Here is a 26,007-nt window from a genome sequence, read left to right as displayed (position 1 = left end):
ATGACCCAATGTACTAAAATGAAGCACATAAATCATATTATGTCATTAATCAGATTGCTTTATGTAGTTGCCAGCCTCTGCTTAATTTGACTGGGATATATCAAAACATAATGCATCAAGTAAGAGGAATTTTTAAAGGGAATGAAAGTAGCATGGACTCCATTACCATTTCTATTTTTTTTAATTAATGATCAAATGGAAAAACCTCATTTGCAATGGTGATGACTTAAAAACTTGGCAGTAGTCTTTTTGTGTTCTTCACGAAATAAGAAATGTATAAGGCCACTTGTCCCTCAGAAACAACAGGGTTTTGTGTCCCCACCTAAGTGTGTATGCACAGAATTTACATAATCCTTTTTAAGAGCCCTTTTACAAACGGGGCAATGGAAAATGTCTTGAATGACACTTTTCTGGATATCCTCTGCACGTTCAGTGTGGTGAAATACGCAGAGGTCCCATGAATCAAGTACTTTATAAGGAAAAGTGCTGCTGGTTTTTCCATCCTTTGTGCACATGGGATTGACTGTGCAGTTTTCCTGACTCGTACAGAAACCAATCATCACCTAAGAAACTCACCAGCCACAGCCTGGGTTGCAACCAGCTGTGTGATTTTAAGGTCTTTTTATGAGGTTTCCTTTTTCCATTCTGCGTAATACTTCTCATTGGGAACAAGATTTGCCTGCTTTATCACCATTTTCATCAGAATTTCTCCATCTTTTATTTTTAAGGAGTGTTTTCAAAAGGAATCAACTGAGTGTGGGTTTCACTTGTGTCTGAGCTCGAAGTTCATGCTTGTGAAACTCTAACATGGTTGGTGCTGCTGCCCTGCTGGAGATGGGGGTCATGTGTGATCATGAAGCCTTCAAAGGAGGAACTGGTTTCCTCTCAGTTTTAAAATGACAGATGATGTTTTCTTGACTTGAAGCTAAGGAGCAAACCTGAGGTGCATCAGTTCAGGGAAGGAGATAAGCCGAGGGAAACATGAACTCAGAAGATGAGCAATGCTTTGTCCTGTGGGCAGCTGAAGGTGGCAGCTTCACCAACCTCTGTGTGCAGCTCACACAGACTGCTTGAAAGTTTCTGTACCTGATTGGGTACTGTCTCTTTCTGTCTTCATATTTTATGGAATTTGAGAATGCCAGCATTGTAAAGAAATCACAAGCCCTGAGTAAAATGTAAATGTGAACTGCTAAGTTTAGGTGACACTTGCAATAAAAGCTTGAACTGTGAAAAGAGAGCAATCCAGTGACAGATGTCCTTGGTGTCTGCCTCAGAACTGCTGATGTGTGGTGTCTGAGGAGCTGAAATAGAATTGAGGTTTTTTCTTTTCCTTTTCCTGAAATCCATGTCATCATTGTGTTTATTTAAGATAACATTTCCTATTACTACAGTTCATTGCTGCCAATGCTTTTGATATTACTGCTTCAGAAGACCATTTTCCTGATACTTCCAGATTACCTACTCCAAGCTGCTTGTGTGTATGATCAGCAGAGATGGCTCAGTGGCCTGATGGATTGGTGGCAGTGCAGTATGGGAAAGAAGAGGCACACAGTGACACACATTTCAGCTTCTCAGTTCATCTCAGGGCTTCAGCAGTATCCTATCAGAAGACTGCTTCTGAAAGATGAGCAGCTGTGGGTGCAAGTCAGAAAACAAATTTCCTGGGTTATAGGGAAGCCCCCTCTCTGGTTCAGCTGGAGGAGTACATCCAGAGCAGTAGAACCAGAACTGGCTCAGTTTCTGACCAATCTGTTCCTGCCCTGATCTCTGCTGCTTTCTTCCTGAGCTTCATCTGCCAACCATCATCTTACTCTGGGTTAAGTGCATTATTTTGCAGCTGTGTAAATGGGCTCACAGTGTGAGGTTCTTGTACCTTTGAATTACAGGCTTTACAGCATAGAATTATTGCTGTGTGCATTTTTCAGTGACACATGATTAGGAGTTTACATTCTGTGTGTTGTTATCCCTTTCAGGTTCTGTAACTCGCCCTGTATTGTATTTGAGGCTGTTGTTTTTGCACTGTTTTGCAGTATTTTTCTAGTACAAATTACTCCTTCAGGAGTTTTCTTCCCAATATTGCTGCATGCCCTTTGTAAGAGCTCTGCAGGGCAGGTTATACACTCCAGTTCCAAACGTAGCCCATGCTGTTCCAGCTCGGAATTCAGGACTGGAAAGCAGCCTTGCCTTGCTGGTAGCTTCACAGTTCTACTTCAGGGGCTCCAACTAACACAGTGCTTTGGTTTGGGATTGGTGTGGTCCCTAGTGAGGATCTCTGTCACCCACCCTCTAAAGCTGAGCAGAGAAAATGAAGGGTAGAGCTTTGCAGTGACTTGGTCAGGGTTATCTGGCAGTTTGGTCTTCAGACCAAATTTCTTAGTTTGGTCTTTTTCTCAGCTGAGTTGTGTACAAGTGGACTCCGTGACACTCCAGCCCTGTGCAGCCTTCTCTGCTTGTCACTGCTACAGACAGCTGTCAGCATGTTGTTTGCCAGGTGTTGCTGGTGCTGTAACAAGCTTTCATGTGTGCCTTCTTGACAAGTACACATCCTCTGTCTGGCTGAACCTACCTCTGTTCCTTCTTATTTTTAAGCATGTACATCACATTAGAACCAACAGTAGAATTTTCGGGTGGGAGATGGCACTCTGAGCTGAGAGAATGAATGATAAGTAATGAGGAAAGTGGTAAGTAATGTCTAAGTACTGAAGTTCTATCCTCTGAAAATTACTGTGGCATTCAGGTCCCCAGATGAGTAAAAACAATGTGCCAACATTTCATCACAGATTCTCATCAAAACTTCAAACAGAATTTTTCCATCCATACACTATCATGAAGCATTTATAATTACTGTGCCAGGAAATCTAGCTGGTGAGTCTCAGAAATCAGAAGATTAGAAAGAAAAGAAACATAAATGAATAAATAATTACAGACTCTTTCTGTGCATGCTCTAATCCTAGAGTGTCAAAGTTTTTCTGTAGCAGGGGATGACTGACATGTTCAATTGAGCACCCTAGGAGAGAAATACGAAATATGCCAGAGGAGGAGGGAAGGCTTTACTGTACAGAGCTCCAAGTGAAATCTGGAGCGTTAGCTCCATGTCTGGGCTCTGGTACTTATGGGTAGGAAATTTTTTTTTTAAAGATATTCGGGCACTAAATAATTAGGTAGCAGTTGGGTATCTAAATATCTCACAGAATGTGGCCCTTGACCAAATGCAGTTATATTTAGCTGCACCACATAAACACTGTGATGTGCCCGTGGCATTACTGCATCAGGAGATGCTTAATTCTGAGTGAGGGCTCGGGCTGTCTTCAGAGGATGTGGAAACAGCTAGGGGCAAACAGAAATCGTTCTTAGAAACTGTTGGGGCACTGAACTAATGCAATCAGCATAGGAAGATGGAATTCATGGGAGTTGGAGGCTCCTAGCTAAGTGGTTGGATTAATGCTGCTTTCTGTTTGGGATATCACATGAGGAACCAAGCAGGCTGTAGGAGATAGACTGGTGGAGGAAGGCAGCAAGGTCTCTTTGAGCAGTGAGGGAGATGGGAAACATGCAGATCTGCCTGGTGCCATCAGCTTATTCACTGGACTTGGGATATACCTCCCCAGCAGCCTGGAGAAGATCCCAAGATTTGCCAGCTGCTATGGCATTAGGAAGACATGAAGTGATTTCTGCTCAGGTCCACCTGGAGCTGAGCAATAGCAGTGTGATCTCAGGCTGGGACTGTAAGCAGGTGATGTTCTCTCTTCCTTTGTGACAAGTGCCACAGGCTCCTTGTGCTGGTGCTTGGGAACAGATCTGGTCCCTAGCCCTTGGTCCTTGGTGCCTCCACTCACCAAGAGGTTGGTAAAGGCACTGGCAGGACTTGCAGGAGTGCCAAGTAACATAGATTGGTCATTTGGGAAAAGAAATAATTCTCCTATATCTGCCTCTGCTTTATAGGAAAGGATTCGATGTTTTTTAAGGTCTAGCAGGGCAGCATTAAATCTTAACTAATGCATTTTTCAGTTTTTGGTGATACTTGTGCGTGTGTTTAGTTGTTCTGCTGGCACTGCAGCAGTGAATCAATCTTAGTGCCACAGTTAAATAGTGGATGATTTACTGTGCCATCAAAAACTGCATAAACTACCTATTAGAAATGTATTAAACATTCAGCAGGAAACTGTTCATGTGTCCCCTTGTAGTAAGACTACCTAAATAATGTATCAGTCATTACCCAAATTATCTAAACTTAGTTAACTGCACAACAAGGTGATGACTATTTCATGACTGATGTTGATTAATAGAGTGCAAGACTGAAGTATGACAATTACATTTGAAAAGATGGGACTGTGTTTCCATGAGCAAACGACAAGGAAAGGTTTGCAGTCGTGTTCCCTGATCCCCACCAGCATCTGGACACTCAAACCTGTGACGTTTTCTGTAGTAGGCAGCTCTCCATTCCAGTCACCACAATTCCAAGGGAACTTAAATGAAAAAAATTCTGTACACCTCCCACTAGCAGCACTCATTAACTCTGCAATTTGTGCAGGAGAGAAACAATTTTTCTGATATGCTAAATTTTTTTCAACTATGTTAAGTTTTGAAGCATCCTTGGGTTCCTGGGACAATACATTTGCATGCTGAGAGTGGTACAGTTCCCTTTATTGCTGTTGACTGGCTGTGATTACACACAAGCAACAGTGGAAAAATCCCAGTTGTTAATCTTACTCTCATTTTGTCATGAAACGCTGGGTAGGAAGCCAGGTCTGATGGTGTGAGATGTGATAGTTTATCGTGGTGCTTTAACATTGCTGACACCATTTCAAATAGATATTGTCTTGCATATGGCCAAAATATGCACTTCTAGAACGAGGGAACCAGTCCAAAGAGATGATGGGAAAAGGTGTTCATTCACTGAAAGGTACCATTGGGATACACTTCACCATCATTTGTACTTTGGATGAGGCCACAAATAAAAAGGCCAGAATGAACTGGGCTCATCTTGTCTGGCATTTGTAGGAAATGAAGTGGAACTTTGCCATGACTGAGAGCTTCCATCTAAGCTTCATTACTCCTCTAGAAGCATGTCTGCATTTTCAGTGTCTTTCTATTCTTTCATCTTGAAAATAAAAAATATCTGGAAAACAGAAGGGAGTGGGAAACATGCCCTGAGTGAAAAGAAATGCAGAGAATATTTGGAGGAGTTGATAACATCATAATTGAATTAAATATTTGACCTGTGTCAAGCTTCAGTGCTGGGCTTGCATCTCCATGAATGGGAGATGCTCTATAACAGTCCCTCTCCCTTCTCTGGATGCAGCCCTGGGTTGGCTTTCTGGGCTGCAGGTGCACGTTGCTGCCTCATGTTGAGCTTCTCATCACCCAACACCCCCAAGTCCTTTTTCTCAGGGCTGTTCTCAGCCTGTTCTACATTCAGCCTGTATTGGAGCTTGGGATTGCCCTGGCCCAGGTGCAGGACCTTGCCCTTGGCCTTATTGAACTTCATGAGGTTGGCATGGGTCCACTTCTGAAGCCTATTGAGGTCCCTCTGGATGGCATCTGTTCCCTCCAGCTTGTCAGCTGCTATTAGGCCTCACCCTGATACTATCTGGAGGTTTTTCCTGTGGTGGGAGAAGCAGCCCTTCTTGTGTGAGAGCTGCAGGTTCTGGAGGAAATAAATGTTGTTGGTAGTTGGGCCCATGACTGAGAATATGCCCAAGCCTGGAGATGGATTGTCTGTCCCTGTCTGGGCTCTACAAAATGTCTCCTACTTTTCCAGTAACCTGTTTTGGGTCAGTGCAGCAGGGTTGGCTCCTGTGAGAGGTTCCCCTGGCTCCAGTCCCTGCCCCACCTCTGGCCCAGGTCAAGCAGATGTGGGAGGCTGATCTGCCTCTCTGAGTAGCATTTTCAAGAAGGGGAAAATGAAACTGCAAAAAAGACCTGGAGAGAAGAGGAGGTGAGAGCAGGGCTGGGGCAGAGATACCAAGGTGAGTGAGGAAGGAGGGGGAGGAGGTGCCCAAGCAGAGGTTTCCCCATAGCTGAGCTGTCAGGTTGTCCCCCTGCAGCCCATGGTGGGGCAGATGTGGATCTGTAGCCCTGGAGGACCCCCTGCTAGAGGAGATGGCTGTTCCCAAAGCAGGCCAGGACTCCTCTTGTAGTCCTGCTTGTGAGGCAGAAGGTTCAAAATGTCTCCCTCTTCTTTTTCTGCCTCTGTACTGCTCAGACTTTTGCACCATCAGAGGAATGAAAGCGTTTAACTTTTAAACATGTTGAAATATTAAACAAAGTTTTTCCTGCTGATAGCTAATGCTGTATCAAAGCAGGTTTGAAACTGCTTCATAATCTCTTACATAATGCTGTCATGCTGTTCATGTCAGTGATGCTATTTCATCCTGATAGCTGCCACCAGTAGGAGGCTCAGAAATGTGATTGTAATCATTCTCAAATGCATTTTAAATAAATTCCACAGATGATTCTGTGGAGATGCACATTCTTGTGGTACAGCTTTTCATATGGAAACCAAATTGAATGACTAAATCAGTCTCCTTGTCTGTGCACTGCAACATGGAGAGTCCTGTGCTTCCTCCTCAAAAGTGCCTTTTGTTGGAGCAGGGCTAAGGAGCTAGAACACAAACTCTGCCCGTGTATTAAATTCTTGCAGGTCGGTGTCTCAAGGATTCAGTCCTTTGTGGTATCTTTCTTTTCATCTATGGTGCAAAATAATCCCCTTGTACCCAGAAATGAGTCTGTGATAGAAACCAAGGAGTCCCTGGCCCCCTACACCCCCAGCCTCAAATTTCTGGTAGCTGATGAAGGAGATCCTGCTTCATCTGAGAGAGATCAGTAACTTGGGTAACAGCTTCCCACCTCAGTAGCCATAGCAGTGGTGAGTGTGTCCAGCTGTACAAAGTCTGTGGTTCTTTGGAGGAAAAAGTAGAATTCTTACAAGAGAATCCAGCTCAACCAGCTATGGACTGGAACACATACTGAAATAGCAAATTGGTTTTTGCCAGTTAGGAAATTATCTTAGATACGGGCAGGAGAATTTTTCTAGATTATATCCTCCAGACATCAGTGTAAGGAAGTCAATGAAGCGCCTATGAATGGCTTTGGGGACAAGTACATGCTTGACTGCTTCCCTAGGCCTAGGGCAGAGTGGTTCCTGGTGTGAGCCTGCAGGTAATTGGACCTTCTGGCATGTTCCCTTCTCCCTGGAGCCTTCCTCAGCAAACTGGTGTTCAGTCCTCACTCAGAGAATGGTACAAAACACTGGTGTGTTGGGAGGTGAGGAGTCAGGGAAGGGAAGCAAAGAGGATGAAGCAACATAACTGGGACCCAGTTCCAGTTTGGTACTGTTGTTAAAATCCAACAAAAAAAAAAAAAAAAAAAAAAAGAAAAAACAAAAAAACCTGAGATATGTGTGCTGCTGCTTAATCGAGAAATTGTAATTGCTGTGCCTCAAGGCAGGATCAGACTCTTTGAGAAAATGCTGTCATGTGTTTTGAAAAATCAATTTACTTCCTTAATCAGAACCTCTAGAGACAGTTTTGCAGTAGTAGTGGGAATCTGGAAAGAGAAATATTCCAGTTTGGGATGTTGTGGGAAATTCTGATCTAAGAAATAATTGAAAATGCTGTGGTCTGACAGTAGAACTGCCAGAATGGGAAATTCATAGGAAGCCCCTGAATGCAGCAATAGCCAAGGAGGAGCATGACTGAGGAAGTGTGTGTGTAGCTGGCTCCCTAGTACTGTGATAAAGATATTGCTGTCAGAACTCGAAGCAGAAAGCTTTGGTATTTGATCTACTTTTCTGTATTTCTGTCAATACTTCCTGGTTTTGGCAGAGTGGATCTGGTGGCTCAGCTGTGTGGGGCATCTCCCTGAGTTAGGGCTGATATGACAGAAAGTCTTTCTGCTGCCTCAGGAAGGTGTGGGGCCATGTTCCAACTATCCTGACCTGCCTGGAGGCTGGGGGTGTCTGCACGGCTTGCTCAGCAAAGATGTGAGCTTGTATCAGACCCTGGCCTTGCTGCTTGGCTGTTTATCTTTTCCATACAGCATTCTTTCTGCTTTCTGTTTGCCTGTTTCCAAAGCTCTCCCTGCTTTGCTGCTGCTGTGTTGAAAGGTTACTCAGCTTTAGCAGTGCAAGACCTGTGCCTACTGGAATTTCAGTCATTTGGGAAGAGAGGGGTATATTTACCTTATAGGGATGTGGTGGAAATGGGATTATCTGTGTTCCTCCTGCATGCAGAAGCACTGCTGGTGAGCTCACTGCTCTGCATACCAATGCAGCTTTATCCAGTAAGGGCCTTAAGATTTGAGGAACACTTTGGAAGATTTTTGGATGGTACTCATCACAGCTAATTGCTATAAACAGCAAAAGGAGATCTCACCTGTATTAATGATGGGAAGCTGACCATCCATATATTTCTATTCATATTGTTTTAAGAACAAAAACCAGGATCTCTGAAAATAGGAGGGAACTTTTTTTTAAAATACTGATCAGATTATTCCACTGTCACTATATTCAGGGCTTGATACTTGCTATGATTTTTCCATCTTGATTTTAGCTTTCTCAGAGGAAAGGGCTTTATTTATTCAAGGTTAGAATGGGCTTTCCAGCTCCAGCAGAGTGGTGTTCAATGGTTAACCCACTGCTGATTGGAAATTCACCTGCCAGCCTCACAACTGACTCCTTTCTGCACAAACACAGAGAAAGCACAAAAAGTTCTCAGGCTTATTGCACCTATGTCTATAAATCTGTCTGGAAAGGATTCTTCCCCTTCAGCTGTCCTGGTGATGAATTAGCTTGCACGAGGCTCTGCAATAGCTCCATCACATCCAACAATTGGTGTCACATTCCCTTCTTAAATGTGATTATTGCAAATGTCCATGATACAGCAGCAGGTTCCTTTGGTGAGATCTTTTTTACTGCTGCAGAGATTACAGAGCATTTGCTGCTTTCATTTACTACCAGTCACCAGAACATCTCAGCCAATTTCAGCTATAAAGCCAGGCAATGCATATATAGTTTTAGGATATATTGGAAACTTACCTGCACTTCTAAGGATCACAAAATCAAATATATACAGGAGCAAACAGGGCTTAAAAGGTAGATATTTTAATGGTAATATTTTGTGACTGATAATTCAGTCCTCTTGAAAATGTGATTCTACAGCTTATTCTTGTCTGCTGCTTGCTTGCAAACACCAACCTCTCCTTGTGCATCCAAATTATTTGGCTTCAGTTGTACAGGGCAGGCAGACCCCACAGGCACTGCCTGTGGTTGCCCCACTTCTGGGCACAGCTGACCCTTGCCTCTCATCTAAATCTCCAAATGCTTTTATCTAGGAACAGAAGGCATCCTGTCCAGGAACCTGTGAACTCAGAAAGCTGGGATACAGTGAAGTTATTGGCTGATGGTGATGTCACTGGTACCTGTGCCTGGATTCTGAACTGGATGGCACCTCCTCCTTGTAATCTCAGCATGTACTGAGCCACAGTGGGGTGGTACCAACACCAGCATTTATGAAAGGCCCTTAAAGCCTTGCTGTGGTGCTGGTGCTTTAGAAAGTGAGTTTTAGCAGAGGCATCTGCTTGTGTGTTTCCTATTGCTGCCTGGCTGGACACAGCTTCTCAGGAGCAGACCCTAAAAAGCCAACTGCTTGCTCTGTGGATGCAGCTACTAGTGACTTTTCATTATTTTTCTGATGGTTTCTCCATGGTGCTTAAAAAACGTTGTCTGTGGTAACCTGTTGGTGTACATGATGATTGTGCCCTTTGGAAGTGCCCTGCTTACCTGTTAATGCTATGGGGGACAAGAAGAGAGCAAGAACAAAGTATGCAAGCCCAAGGTCTGCTGGGGTGAATGATGGGGAGAGAGCTGGGGCCCTTGCCCATACTAACCCCTTATTCTCTGGAGTAAACTGCCTTGCAAAACCACAGCTCTGGGGTCTGCCAAAACTCATAATAAAAAGACAGAGCAAGGACAAAAAGGTTTGACCTCCTGTGTTACACTAAAAGTCTTCCTAGATTCAAATATGTCTTGAGTTATATTCTGTTGCTGATATATCTCTCTCTGGAAGATGGTGCAGTTGTTTTTTTACACTGTGGTGTGTAGTAAAGATGCTCAGTTTTAGAATATTCTCAGCCTTTTTTATTGTTGTGCTTTTTTGTTGGCTTTAAAGCTTCAGATTAATTTTCTGGTAATGCTGTTTCTATCCTGGAATTGTTGCTTGGATCTACCTTCTCCTATGTTATTATCATTAAATCTGTTCACATCCTAATCCACAAGTATCATATGCTCCTAGTTATTAGAGCTGGACATGGGGTCTGAGCTGCCTAGAAAAGAAACCAGTAAGAGATTAGCCTCTGTGAGTGCAGTTCCAGACTGGAATGCATAATGCAAGTGGAGATATCTGACAAGAAAAGAAGGGAAAAGGAAAAGGGTGATAAATCCAGCTTCAATTCAGAGGCAGTGCTCCTGCTTCAGATGACTCTGGGAAGGAATTTGTTGGTTATTTGAGGGAGGTGCACAGCAAAACCTCTCAGAGGATGCTGTGAGCCTAGCAGTGGGACATCTTGTCTGGATATGTGCTACTTCCAATTGCCCTGAGAAGAGCTCAGGCAGAGAGGACAGACACCTGACATGTTCTTGTTTGGTAACCACACAGCTCCAGGGTTTGGTTGCAGCTCATACAGGGTGTGTTTCCATCTCTGAATATTTAGGGAGCAAGAAGTGCCTTTATGTCCTGTAAGATAATAGCATCAGGATATGAAGGAGGGCTGCTCACTACAGGGCAATGCATTGCTAGAGGAGGCAAACACTCATTCCTGCTCTGCTACTACAGATGTTTGAGAAGAGTGGTGCAGAGATCACCTGAGACTGAGAGTCCCTGTTGTAGTCCTGACTGAAATGCCCCTTAACCTTGAGCAACACATCTTCCTTATCATCTGCTCTTTCAAACCTTGAATACTGCCAATAGCTGGGATTTGTTCCTGTTGCCGAGCGTGGTGTGGATGTGCTTCTTGTGGCTCTGTGCTCACCAAAGATGTCTTTAGGGTCAAGAGGGGTGAACAAGAACTTGTGGGGAAGAAAACTCAGCTCTCAGGCTGCACATAAATACAGAGCCTGACCAACAAAGCAACTGCAGTCTGCAGAACACATTTAAACTCTGGGGGGGCAGAGCTGCTTGTGCAAGGTGTCTTGCATTGCAGATGAGACAGAGTCATGTTATCACAGGTATGAGAAACCCAGTCTCTAAGGTCAGGTATGCATTTACAGGGAAGCCAGGAGCATTCCTGGCAGCACCAGACAGCTAAGGAAGCTGCTGCTTCCCCTCCAGATGACTACCTGTATCTTGAGGGATTTCAAACATCCTTACTGAAGTCAGGCCATTAAATGAATTTTTCTGAAATGCTGTTTCAGAAGCGAGTTAAGACATTTATTCTTGCAGGAGTGGGCCAAAAGTCATGGGGATCGTGGTATCTGAATGCTTTCTCTCTTTTACATTTGTAAATGTTAGCAGTTATCTCTTCACCTTGGTTTCCACAGCTGAAGGAAGACTCTGATCTACTAATGCCTCCTTCCTGGGAGGACTTGACTTTGCCATGGCTAATTCAATCCTGCGTTCAAAGCACAGTGGGTTGCAAAATTATGATTATTAAAGCCAGCTATTAGAGAGTGTTGTCTCCTCAGAGAGTATTGATTTAATCATGTTTCTGTGTATTTAAAGTCTGAAGTGATGTGATGTGCAAAGATCAGTTTATTCTATTTGTGTCTAATGAATAATTATGGAGTTTTCTCTGTTCTTTCTGTAATGAATAAAATAGGTGGTTTTACTTGGGAAAGACAGGAGAGCATACTTGCCCTGGGAAGCCCACAAGACCATGCTACCTCAGCTTCTCACTTTCTCTGCACTCTTTTCCTCACTTCCTAACTTAATAGCTGTATTTAATATTGATACTCTTCTGGTGTGATAGAAGAGGAGGACCATACTTGTGCTGGGGACTACTGAAGAAACATCTGCTAAGGGTCTGTGAGTGGTGGTGACCCCCATGCCAGGCTAGGGATGCACTGCTGAAGAGAGGAGCAGTCTGTGTGTGGGATGAGCTGTGGCAGTCACAGCAGCACAGCTGTGTCCCAGACCCTGAAGTTCAGAGGTCCTCAGCCTGGGGGTCAGAAACTCACCCTTTGGCTCAGTCACCAAATCATCCATGAATCCTTCCCTCTTTGGAAAGGGGGATGGATGGTTACCAGCTCAGGCTGTGGAACGAGGCTTGCTGGCTCTGGCCTTCATTCCAGCCAGGAGAGCAGTTGCATTGCTCTGTGGTGTTTTGCCCCTGCGTTGGTTTTCATGTCACTGTTTTTAAAACCATGTCCCAAAAGCAAAGAGATTTATGGGAGAAGGGCATGTGTCCAGTTGAGCAATCCCAGAGACTGTAAAGCTTCATCTGCTGTGAAAATTAGCCTGAGATTTTCTGCTGCCCTTCTGGGACAAAAATGACCAAATGCTTCTGTATGGCCTCATTAGTAAGGGTGTAAAAGCACAACCATGAGGGGCTGACCTTTTTCTACAAAGCCACTTCTAACCCCTCTGAGACGGCAGCAAATGTTGTGTTGCTGCCTTCTCTGTGCTGTATGGCTTGTGCTGCCATTAGATGTGCAAGGCAAGGAGAGGCTGTGTGCTGCTTAGCTGGGTGTCCCTGGGCAGCTTGGAGAGGAGGCACAGACCTCTGCAGAGCTGATACACCCGGGACACAAATTCTCAGCCCAGTCTGTGTGCACACCTGGAACTGGAACTGCTGTGGGCATCTTCTTTTTCTAAGAGGAACTGAGAAGTTTGTGTTCAGCTTGGGCTGAAACCAAGCTTAAAAAAGAAAGAGAAACCCATCTCTGCCTACCAACCCCCTAAAATGTCCTCAGCTGTCAACACTGCTTTGTCCAGCTTCCCTAATATAAATTTTATCCACCTCTAAAGAGAAGATTTGAAGCACTGAAACACTCCTTTGGGAAATGAAAAATACTTAGAGGTCTAGTGAGAACTGATTTGCTCCTATTAGACTCACTTCTCCGTTGAAATAAAGTAGGGCACGATGTTGCAAATTGCATGTTACAATGTTACTGGCAATAACATCAACACCATTAATATAACGTCTGTAATTCGCTGCATCATGTCTCATTATTTCATCTCTATAGATTCTTCTTGTTGTGAGTGTAATCACTGTCATGTTCTATTAAATTAACTCTCTGAGACTTCCAGCACTCCCTCATCTTCCCCCCAAACAGAAGCTAGTAAGATATGCCCTGTCTCAAGGGTCTTACATTTTTATTGTGAAGTGCCAGGTTACCTATTGGAATGTTTCCTATTAGGAATGGAAGGATATGAGAAAAATCTTGCTTTTAAAACATTTCCATGGTATCACAACGACTCGGATCTGCTGCTTTGTGCAGACCCTTTTGGGCAGGACACAAATAACGTTTTTTGTCCAAGTAGTAGTTTCTTTGTATCTTAACCATTACCTAACATTTTTGCTTGTGCAGCATGTTGGGCTTGTTTTAGGAAACTTGCTTGCTTCATGTAAACACACAGATCTGACCTGGAAGACAGTCTGGCTCTACTTTCTGTCTGTGGCATGATTATGTTTTACCCGGTTTATATTGTATGAATGTATCCAACATTGTTTAATACTAATTTCTTATATTAGGCATCTCAGGAGGGCAGAGTATTGTGGGTATATGGTAAAGCTGCAGTTGAGAAGTTTGTACCTTAGCCAAATGCACTGGAGATGGCAGCAGCAGTGTAAGGCATTAGGAGTTTCACCAGGGCATGGCTTGCTAAGAGGTGGAGATGTCTTTGGTATTTGGCTTGGGTTTAGATCTGAAACCTAAGGAAGTCTGTTCCCTTCAATCCATATGAATACAGAACCCATGAACTTCTTCAGATTTGGAACCTCTGCTAAAGCAAAATGGAAAATGTTCAGCTCCTTTAAGCATGTGGAAGATGACCCAAAATCCTAATAGCAGGCTTGTGTGAATCATGTGTACTCAGCAGGCAGCAGTGCCATGATGGAAGGAATTGTCTCCTCTTTCATTTGTTGTTTGATTTCTGTCATCACTATTTGAGAGCCATAGGCACAGCTGGCTGCCACTCAGGCTGTTAAAACAAAGAGAAGTGAGCCTGAAGCACATTGCCTTGTACACTGCAGAAGTTCAGAACTGACTTCTCACCAGGCTTGCTCTTCCTCTTGGATGTGGCTGGAGAATAGAGCTGAGTTTCCACCACAGGAAAAAACAAAAGTTTTGAGACTTCCCTCCAGCATGTATCAGGATGAAAGTGAATCCCTTGACTCTGCTCGTTCCCTCTCCTCACCAGCCTTGTTGTTTCCTGCTTCCCTTCACTGCTTCTCTGAATCTGAGGCCTTTTCCCTTTGCTTTCCAGCATGTTAATGTTTCTCTTGTGCCACTTTATGAAACGTCCCCTCCATCCCCTCTGCTTCCATCACTGTCACTTCTTCTCTGGCTCCTGCCTCCCTCTGTGTTAGAGCTCCTTGAGCACGCTGTGCCATAGCACACTTCCCCAGCTCCTCATTTCCAGGAGTACTCGGCATGTCCTCTACTTGCTGTGTGGGCTTCCTGAGCACCACTGAGCAATTCCATCCTGGCTGCTTTCTGTATCCTGAGCCCAGACTGCCTCCAGCTCAGGATCAAGGCTTGCTTTCACAGCTTGGTTCCTTAGGAGCTTCCTGCTGAAAGGAAGGGGTTTCTGTTCATCAGAGATGGAGTTTACAGCTCTTCAAGTCTATAAGAAAGCAGAAAGTCAATGCCTCCACCTTTCTTCTTGCTACACAGATCCAGGGATTAAAAAATGTCTTTACAAGTCTTTGTTTCATTCCCCATTGCAAGGCTTGTCTCTGACCTGATTGTCCCAGAAACATACAAGGCACCGAAGACTTTAAAGACATCCAGTGAAATGGCCATAGACTCATTTCCCACTTGCAAACCAAGTTTCACAGGATGCAGATGCCACCCTGCACCCTTGCTGCTGTGTTCTGGGGAATGTTGTCAATGCTGTGGCTTGGTGTGTTTATGCTGGGAAGCAGTTGGTTGTTTTAGTGCTGTAAGAGTTCTGTGGTGTGTTTGGGCAGTGTTTACTAGAGAGAGACACAATGAGTCAATCAGTGTTCAGTCCTCAGCCCCCAGGCTCCCAGGTAATGATTTGTAGCTGAAGTGCTGCCTGCTGTTAGGACATGCAGCTTCAATACTGTGTGAGAGAGCAGCAGCAGAAGGGCAGAGCTGGGCCAGCTGAGGAGCAGTGAGCAGTGTGCAGGCTTTTCCACCAGGGCAGCAGCAGCTCCTTCAGAACTCTGGTGCACTCCAGTTCAGAGCCTGAGACGAAGGAGTTGGACATCCAAAACCTCCTGGTCTTTTCCAGTGTCCCTCTTGCCTTTAGCAGGAGGAACTTCAGCTCTAGCTTTGAGATAGTTGTCCTTGAAGACTCTGCCATCTCGTGGTGGTCTTCTCTGTTGACTGCTCCTTCCCTGGGAGTTGCTTCCTTGGCAGGATAAACCCCAGCTGAGCTCTGTGTGAGGGCTCCGTGCAGAAGGTGAGAGCTAAGCAGCCACAAGTTGGTGAAGGTTAGAATTGTTCTCTGCGTGTTGAAGTTATGGGGCTGAACTCCAGGAAAATGCAGGAACTGTTTCTGCACAGTGAGCACTGGTCAGGGATGTGGAAACGGCTTCCTCCCTTCAGATCTAAGCTTCTGCTTCCCTGCCATATCCTCTCCCTCTTCCTCCCTCTAGCAGCTCTACTCCTTCTACTAAGAAGGAAATATTTGCTGCAGTCATACAGATGTGAAATGTAAGAAAGCCCATACCCAGCTTTTCTTACCCAATATTCTGGGCACTATGACATCATAACCCCTGGGTATCCTGTCAGTAAAACAAATGCACGAAACAGTTCCACTTCTCCTCTTTAATTGGAAGTAGCTTGTTTCAAGGAGCTGAGGAGGCAGACTGCTCACAGGGGTTAGTGTGCAGAAATATATCATTGTCTTCCAGGATGTTCTAAGTGGGTCTCCTGAGTATCAAGGTCAGGGTTTATTTAGCAGCAAGTTCTACTGGTATGAATCATCAATATTGTTTCTTACACAATTTATCAATGCCTGGCAATTGCACTTTATTCCCTAAAGAAATTCTACACTTCTTCCCAGGAGATGGTGCATATTTTTAACTCCTCATTGTTGTTTCCAAGTATAATTCTCTGTTTCTTTGGTGCAGAAGAATGGACACAAGCATTGTGTGCTGTTAAGCAGGTCTTAGATCAAAAGCAAGCTCTGTATCAAACCCAAGACTTCTTCAAAAGTGAAGTTGATTGAGACAGAATTCATTTTCTGTATTATCCTATTTTTCTTAATTTTCAGTGCTTTAAAAAACATTATCATGGGGCAAGAGAATGTATAACAGTTTTTAAAATTTATAATAGGGGAAAAGAATTGATGAACAGAGTTTCCTGGAAAACTCAGGATGTTTTTTATCAGTTTGGTGAATGAACTTCTACTAAATGCCAGACTAAATGTGGCTGTTCTGGCTGAAATGGCTCTGACATTCCAGCTGCTGGCACCTGCTGTACTGAAGTAGTTGAACTGAGGGTAAGTCCAGTAAGTGCCAAACAGTGGGACTAGATCATGAAATCCATCTCACTGAGTAGCAATTAAAGGAGTACTGAAAAACAGGGCAGGTGGCAAAGTTCCTACCTGCATTTGGCACACCTGTCATTGCTTTTGGGCTATATTTCAATGTCTAAAAAACCAACAAACCAACCAAAACCAAACACCAAATAAAGAACCCCAAAAACGAATGGCAGAAATAAATATACCCACCCCTGCCCCATTAACAACTGGGTATGGGAGAAACATTTTTTAAAAGAGGCTGTTGTTTCTTTATACAAATACTAGCCAGGCTCATGCCTTCACCTTGGGCTACCCCAGTGCCCAGAACCAGTGTGCTGCTCACCGTGCCATGAGGCAGTGTGCTCAGACAAGCTCCCGTGTTTGGGTGGGAGGAGTGCTCTGAGCTGTGCAGGACATGATGAGGATGCATGCAGCCTTATGTTGCATTTCTGGAGGCACCTGGTGTTCCTGATACACCTGTCCAGTTAGAGCTTCCCAGTGTTTCATCAAACACTTTATTTCTCACTTCTGTGCTCTTAGAGCATCCAAGGTACACGAGTGACCTAAAGTACTAACCAGCTGCAAGCAAACTCATTCCTCACCCAACCTTTGTTTTATCATCCAGCTGACATGTCAAGCTTCAGAGCGTGCCTCCAGGCTTTTCCCTGCAGTTATGCTGAGGAGCTGTGTGCTTCCTGGGGAAAGCTGAGCCTGCCATGTGGCTCAGTCTGCATCCAGCAGCTGTTGGGATGTGATGGGTGCACAGCCAGGGCAGAGCCAGCTTCAGGCTCCTCTCTCAGCATGTAACCAGGAGCTGAGCTGAGAGCAGAATACTCTGCCCTGCACTTAAGGAGCTGCTTTGTGTTCAGTGGTAGCAGGGGGCTGTGGTGCCTCCAGAACTTTCCTCTGTTACTTGAGATTCAGAGGAGTGGTGTTAGGCTGGGGTGGGAAGTGCAGCAAGTCATGCAGGGCAAGGAGCTCACTTCCATCATCTGCATCAGCTGTGCAGGTGATGGGGCTTTGCTGAGGAGCACACGGGGTGGGAATGGGTGATGGGGGGGCTGGGGTGCACGTCCCTAGTCCTCCAGTGTGTAGGTTTGATTCTGGTACAAGCCATCAGGAAACAACAACCTGACTGGAGCAAGAGGAAAAGGGGAGAGACCCAAGCTGTAGGAGTCCTCCCCAGGATCTCCACACCTCTGATGTAGCCATTGCACTCGAGTCAGCACAGAGGAGAGTGTCTGTTCATGCATTTTGCTCAAAAGTGGCCTGTTTCAGTTTGGAAGACACACACTTGGCACTGATCTGTGACCTGGGCTTGTGGACACCCACGTCTTTGCACTCACTGGACTGAACAGTCAAGTAACAGGGTAATATTTCAGCAAAAGTAAAATCAAATGGTGCAACTGAGCATGTGTTGGCAGAAACTGGACATACCTTCCCTGTGCACAAGTTGTGGAGCAGAAATACAGTGTTAGATTTGACAGACCTCTCAGCAAGTCTGGAGGCAGTCTAACCCATGTCAGCACAGCACCAAACCTGCCTGAGCCCAGCCAGGAGGCAGAGTTTGTTTGCTTTGGAGCCCTGCCATGCTGCCAGGGCAGTGCTGAGCTGGCTGGGGAGCTGGCAGCTCCTCTGGGACTGACTGGCTTGTGCAACCTGAGGCTTCAGTGATGGGGGGGTTGTTTTCTGGGGTTTTGGATATTGTTGCTGCTGCTCATTCATTTGTGGGGTTTGTCTGTCTGTTTGTTTTTTTTTAAAATGTATGTCACAGCTTAGGAGTTTGGGCTGACCAAAAACCCAGAGGACAGAATTCCTCTCCATCACCCCTCTCCAACCTTCCAAGGAAATATAAAAGGGGAATGAGGACAAGAAACTTAAGTTGGAAATGAAAACTGGAACAAGTTTACTAGAACCAGGGGAAAGGCAGTAAGAGATGGGATAGGGAACAAATATACCTGATCTCAGTGCAGGCAGGGATACCCCAGTCTCCATGCAGGGGGATCTGAGGGTTCATATAGCTCCCATCCCATCTCAGGTCATCCTGAAAGCTTTGGGTGCTCTACTGGAATATCAGTGTTTGACAGTCATTGCAGCTCATCTTTGATCCCCTGCCCCAAATGTCTTGCTACTCTTTGCCAGCTGGAGCAGCTGCAGGTGACTTTCTAAGGCAATACTTACTTTCTGGGCACAGAAAAACCTCTGCAGCTCTAAGTGTGGATGCTGCTGCATGACCAGGCAGCTGCTCTAGGAGCAGCACAAGGAAGGGAACAGCTTTCCTATTGCTCTCACCTTTGTGGGTTCCCTGCCATGAATTTACTGGCCTCTCCTCAGTGGTTTTCTTTAGCCTCTGCTCACAGACCTGGAAAATCTGTTTCTGTCTGAAACCTCTCTCAAATCTGGCTTGATACATCCTATGGGTTCAGAAGATATTTAGGGCAATATGGGCAGACACTGGGATTTGGACTTCTCTGCTCCTTAGGACATGAAGCAAGAAAATAATACATTATAATGAAATAAATGAACTTGTTTGGCTCAGTGTGTACAAATGGTTCACACAGTACCTGATTAAATCAGTCCCTCCTCCTCTTCCTCACTTGCTCTCGTTACCATGTCTGTTCAGCATCTGAGCTAAACATGTAATTTTAATGGAGTGAGTGAAGGATCTTACTATTCTCTGAGACACCAGAGATGTCTGAGCTTTAAACAGAACCTTCTCAAGAGTGCTCCTCCTCTGTGCAGTCAGGCTAAGCTGAGCTTGAGAGGTCAGCTCTTCTCCCTGACTTTCAAGGTCCTGGGAAGCCTTGCCTTTCCATACTGAGGTTGGAGGGAGGATTTCCTCTGCAGCAGGGCTGCACACATCTCTCTTGGCATCTGTGTGCTGTGACCATGCCAAATCCTGCTTCCCATGGATCTGTGCTGTGAAGGGCTGCTGTAGCCTAGATATTTTCAGTCTGAATTCCAGATAGCTGACTATAATGGCACTTTAAGCACCGTGCTTTCTCTAAAGATACAGTTTAAGTAGCTATATAGTGCAAGTGTGCTGCTCTGAAGATAGTGAAGATAAATGCTAAGGCAGAGGATGCATTGTCACCTGCTAAGCCAGTGATATTTTTCAGTTTGTTGTGTTGATTCCATCAAGATTCTGCAATGGCCTTAGCTCATCTGTATCAATGGTTGGTATCAGACTCTCCTCTCTCCTGCTATGCCACATAAATCAGTAATATCTCTCCCTTCCAGGGAAAATGTGTAACAGTTTATTGCCTTGTAGAAGGAAAAACAAATTAACAGTGCTAACAGTAACTACAGTGAAACACGAGGGAAATGGGTTTGCCATGAGAACATCTGTAAAGGAATTATCTTGTTGAGAATCAGGTATCAGAACTGCCTGGTTGGTACATGACCAGCTTAGAGAAAAAGCTGAACTGCTGAGCTGCACTTCTCGTACTGGGAAGTAATTAAAGCAAATACTTGAGCTGAGGGGCAGTTCAGGAGACCTGCAGTCCAGATTCTTGGATGCTTGCCCAAGCAGAGCTGAGGTTCCCCCGTGCAGCAGAACCCCAAGTCCTCTGGTTATTCAGGGACTTTCACATGGGAAGGTGGGAGCAAGGCCTTGGGATCTGAGGACTGGGGGTCTGTCTGATTTAAAAGGAACGTGAAAGAGGAGGTTGTGGTGGGGAAACAAAAGGGGGAGAGTCAGGCCTGAAGAACAAGTGTGGGGTTGCTTTAGGCTCATGAGGGGAAATCTGTAGCAGCTGCGTGGGACCTGCAGTGTGTGAGGGGCTCTGGTGGGCAGTGCTGAGCACCTCGGTTGCCTTTGACCTTTGCTCTTGCAGAAACCCACCTGCAGCTGATCCAGCTGTCAAGGAGTCCCAGGACATTTGGGGCAGGGCATCAGAGATGAGCTGTAATGCTGGTCAGGTTTCTGCTGTTTGTGCCATTGCTATGGAAACAGATGTTAGGTTTGCTAAACCAGGGAACCGAGTAGGTGTGGGTAGACCCTTGACTGCTCTTCACCTTTCTAAGCTACTGGAGGAATGGGATAGAGCAAAACCTGCAAAGGAGGAGGTTAGTAAATAAGATGTTGCTGCCCAGGCCAAAATGAAAGGGTGAAAGACCTTATTTGTGCAAATGAACTGATTATTTTTGAGCATATTGCAGTCTTTTATGTTGAAGCATCATTAAAATTCTGTAGTGGTTTGGGTTTTTTTCCTTCCTGGGAATACTGGCATATGTCCTGCATATTGGCACCACATGGCAAAGGTGTGGTGGACACCTTAATGCTCTTATGCATCTTAGAAAGCCCCAGGAGCCTACAAGGTCAAATTTAAATGGGCTGCAAGGTTTCTCTGTGACATGGAAACTCATTCGTTCCTAGAATTACTTTACTATGACAAAGTTTGTGGTGGTACAGGAATTTTAGGGATTCCTGATCCTTTTTCATTCAATGCCACTTTTAAATTTTTGAGGTCTTGATGTGTTTCATACTCGAAGGACTTTTTTATTATTATGCTGACATGAATTTTCTGGCTTGTGAGATTTAGATGGGAAGGAAGAGGGCAGTCCAGACAGAGTTCTACTGTGGGCCCTGTTCAAGTTGGCAAGTATTATGCAGGTGTTTGTGAAGAACCGAACTTGATATCTTCATATGCCTCTGTGAAATTAATCCTGTTTGTGCATTGTGTGTGAATAAATACATAAAACACAGAATCCCATCTGCCTAGGAAATATACACGTCCTTTCTCTATGATGTGACTCTGCAGAGTTACTCAAACCAAGCTCTTAGACTTAATGGGTAATGATGTGACTTCGCATAAGGCTTCTTGATGGGAAATTATCTTTTAAATTCTCTCTGAAGTCATCAGTTGTTAAAATAATTTTAAGTAGTCATTAAGTGCTTCATTAGAGTGTTTTCTTCTTAAGATGCTTTACTTCGATTAAAACTGAGTTGTGTCTATTTCTTATTATCCATTTTTACCTTCCTTTTTACTAAATGGACTTTGGTTCATATATTTTTGAGGTTTAATATCAGTTCAACTGAATGCTCTTGAGCTCCTGAATTAATTCAATCGTTTTCTCTTTAATGACCATGAAGAGTTTTGTTAAGCTGGAGTGCCATTAAGCTCAAGCACTGTGGTGTTTAGAGCCAGCAGTCACTGGGGGGAAAGCCTACAGGTGGAAAATAGGATGGAAATGGAAGGGAATGTGTGAAGGGTTCATTTGCTGTGAATCCAGTGATAATCACCTGGAGGCTTCGTGGTCCAAAGTGATCAAAAATCAGGAGTTTGCTGAAGGAGAGAGTGCTAATTCTTTCCAGATAAATTTTCTAGTGGTAGCAACTCTTTTCATCTGGGGCTCAGCTCTGCTTTTGCTTCTTGAAGTCTGATTAATGCTTCATCATCTGCAGATAAAAATCTTGCATTCAGTGGGTTGTTTTCCATAGCTGCTGTTAAACTAGAGAAAGCTCAGATGGCCTTGGCATGCTGACACGTTCCCTTCCTGCTGTTGCTGCAGAAAAAACTCCAGACAGTTTCTTTCATTGTCACATCTGTACCCATCAGAAGAGAAGCTGCAAACTGAATGGAAAGCGGTTGTGTTGTTTTCAGGAAAAACTACATTTTTGTCTTGGGACAACCTAAAATTTAATTATTTATGTTCTTAAGGTGATTAAAAATTAAAGGACATAGAAAATCAAAAGCCATTCAAAACACAGGTTGTTTCTTTAAAATCCTCAGTTCTTTTATCTTCATTTTTGCCTCAACACATTTCTAAATGTTTTGACATCACCCAATTGACATTTTCATAATAAAAAAAGCAAAATGTTCGACACAACCTAATTCTGATTTAATTATTCTGGCTGAAGCTGTGCTCTGTGGTCTGTGTGAGCTGAGGAGAAAAAGTTGCTTGGTTGTATTAAATTCTGAGTGGTGAGGACCGCTCCTAGGAGGTGAGGGCAGCATGAGAGGTGATGGTTGATCCCAGTCACCCCAAAGTTTTGTACGTACTTGGCCCAGGTTTTGAGAAGTGCCTGTCCTTAGGATTGTCTTTGTGTCCCTGAAGCTGCTGGGATGAGGAAGGCTGGCAGGCTGCAGGGAGCCCATGTCCACCTCTGAACATGGGGTGGCTTCCTGCCTCTGCCAGCACCCTCTGTGGGGAGGGCAGGCAGTGCTGTGGAGAAGAAAGAGTGTCCTTAATTCAAGCTAATGAACTTCAATTAAAACCTTAGTCATGCCAGAGCAGTTTTTAATTTTCTTGTGGATTAGCAGGGTGAGCTAAAAGTGAAGATTTTGCTTTCCCAGCTAACATCCCACTTGTGAACACCCTGGGTTGCTTTACTCTCCTCTTAACTATGAACTATGGGTCCGGAGTTCAGAGTACCTGGGTTTGGGGTTTTTTGGGTTTTCTGTTTAGTTTGTTTGCTTTTCTAGTGAAACCAAGGCTTTTGCCCATTAGGCTAGAAACAGATGCTGTGTGCTTCCCCAGGACTATCAGTTTTCAGGTCTTCTACCTGATACCTCACTCTCTGTCAGAGAGCTTTCCTGGCTAATGTATCTCCTCAGAATTTGTTTCTTCTTTGAAGGGCCTAGCATCCCCCTTCTTCCCTCCTGACTGACATGTGTATCTTGATGAAGTGCAGGCAGAGACCTATTTTGGGAAAGATTGCCCATGCAAAATGAGATGCTGTGCACTGAACTGGCATACTTCAGCTTCCTTTGAAAGCTTTGATGTGCAACAAGAGTTTCTTGAAGTTGGACAGCTGTGTATCACTGCAGCATGTTGGTACAGCATGAACACTATATATCTTAGAACAGGTCCTAAACACTGCATAAAACTGGCAGGAACTGGGTATCTTTATGTACTTCAAAAATACAGTGCAGGCTCCAGTAAATGCTGTGCTGCCTGTAAGAGATAGCAAGCAAGTCTTGTGCTGTGAAGGGGCACTGCTATTCACTAGACAGCCTGGGAGGGGAACAACTCCTCTTTGCTGTAAAGGCCTCAGGAGTTTTGTATCCCCTACTCCATCTGATACCACAGTCTAGCAAACAATACCAGCTACAAACTTCTTGTTTTGATCTTACAGAAAATTCTGTGACACAGCCCACTGGAGTTGCTGGTGGAAAACTGGTTGTCCTCTTTCTCCCTTCCTCTCCTCTATTTCCTCTTGGTATCCTTCTTGAATTTTCTTTCAGACCTGTTCCACATGAGGGATGCTGGAAAGAGGAGGTGAGAAACAGAACCTGTTTCTCTAGTTTCACCACTTCAAAGTGGGTTTGACATATGCTTCTAAATACCTGGATTTGAGGGTCCACGCTGCCCTTGTTGAGTAGCTGGGCTCTAACACCATCTGAAGGTGGTTGCACACAGATCCTTGTTTCAGCTAATGAAGCATTTTGGTTTTATTTACTGTTTTATGTCATGGGTTGGGTTGCAGTCTTATCACCTGGGCAGTTTAGAATATAGGCATTTACCTGGTACCTTCTGTACAGTTCCCCTGCGCCTTTTCTTTTGAAACTGGCAATTACTGCTGTTTCATAGGGAGCAAGAAATGCAACATTTGGCATAATAAGCATGTAAGCAAGGGTGGCAAAAATCCTGTAGCCACTGGACTTTATTCGTGGATAATGATTTTGTCATTGGGAAAGCTCATGAGGGAGACAAAATTCCTCAGGATAATGTAGCAGCTGGCAGGGGCTGTGGTTACCCTGGCAAGGGATCTGGGAAACCAGCAGAAGCAGTTCACTGCTCAGCAGCAAAATGCTATTGGGGAATGCTCCTTGGTTCATCAGAAGATGGTATTGAAGAGAAGCTTTAATTAAAAAGGGGAGAGAGACGAGGAAAGGAGGTTGCTTAGGAGAAAAATGTCTATAATTACATGCAGGCAATGACAGAGATGTGTCTGGGACATCTTTAATTGCAGGTTTGTCACTGCAGGTTTTATGGGAGCTGTTGCCTCTGCTTATTTCATGTATTTGTGTGGCATGACAAGAGCAGAGAAATAATCCATTCTGAATGCAATAAAATTGTCAGAGAGGCAGAAGCTATCCAGATAAGATTGTTCCCTCATGCACTGTGTGACATGAAATGTCCCCTACTTCATGCTCATGGATGGGAAGGGAGGTTCTTTGAGATCTCAAGACACTGCATTTCACAAAATAGTCTGTCCTAAGAATGCCAGGCTTAAACAAGGTGTTTTCTTAATAAAAATAGCAAGCTGCAGTTGGTTATAGGTGCTACATTAGATTTTCTTGGTGATAGGGCTAAGAACAAAGGCTAAATAGCCCCTTTTTAAAAGGTGGTGTGATTTTTATCGGCATTGTGGCTGCAATTCAGTAAATTGCCTCTTCTTTAATGCATAAACTTAGGAAAAGTAATTTTCAGCATCACTGTAGCTGGGTTGGATTTTCAGGCAGAGCTTTGTGCATATATCTATGTCTGTGCATCCAGATCAAATGCCTGTGTGTTGCAGCTCTGCTGCAGAGTTTCAGGGTCCAAGTCACAATATGGTGCCACACGAGAGAAGTACTAAAAAAGATCTTTTTTCACAGGAGATGTAAGCAGTGGTTGAAGATAATCTCACAGTTTGAGCAGCTTGGGATGTTTTTAGTGACTAGCAAATACCCATGTGCCCCAAATGATCCTGTGATCCATTAGTTTTTCTGCTTGGTGATGTTTCTGAGGGATAAAGGTTTCTGAAACTTAGGGCTGACAAACTTCAACCAGCTGCAGAATGCCAGATGCTATGATGGGCTGGGATTAGGGACAGCCAAACCCTGAGCTGGGTGTAACAGGAGACTGAGTCTGGATGTCCTGTGTGAGTCCCTGAGGCACTGGGTACCTGGCTGTTTTAAATACAAGACTCTGCAGGTATTTCTTGTCAGAGCTCATCCAGCTTGGAAAGCTATAGATGACTGGCTCAGGGGGTCTGGCTTTGTCTTTAGTGGGAGAGCATCCATTCAGCTGGGAATGGGAAGCCCTCTTGTCCTGCTGGGGAGAGGCCTCTTGGCCCCATCACACAGAGAGGGATGGCCAGGGACCAGAGCTGGGAACACTCTCAGTTAAGCAACTGCAATCTCTATTGTTGCAACTCTTGTGCCTGGCTCAGCCTGGGGAATTCAGACCTTCCAGAAGATGATGATGGGCTCCTCCAGCAGCAGGAGATCTGTGGAGTTGCTCAGCATACTCTGTAGATCACTGTATTTCTGCTCAGGGCACTAATACCCTTTTGCTACAGGCACAGGAAAATGCTGTGCTTGTGCTGCTCTGTGCTTGGAGAGGAACCAAACACCATGCTGGGAGCTAATTAGAAATAATGATGGTTTACTTTCATCAGTTCTTCACCTTTAAAATACATTTA

At 44.5% G+C, this 26,007-nt stretch overlaps 1 long non-coding RNA gene across 1 annotated transcript in view; it reads left to right on the top strand.

Moving 5' to 3' along the window:
* LOC139795639 (uncharacterized) overlaps positions 1 to 26,007 on the top strand; it is a 504,885-nt gene that overhangs the window by 70,314 nt on the left and 408,564 nt on the right. The window lies entirely within an intron of this gene.

This window comes from Heliangelus exortis, chromosome 4 (genome assembly GCF_036169615.1).
Source record: "Heliangelus exortis chromosome 4, bHelExo1.hap1, whole genome shotgun sequence".
NCBI classification, from domain to species: domain Eukaryota; kingdom Metazoa; phylum Chordata; class Aves; order Apodiformes; family Trochilidae; genus Heliangelus; species Heliangelus exortis.
The sequence above is the reverse complement of the archived record's forward strand: the minus strand, read 5'-3'. Positions and strand labels throughout refer to the sequence as shown.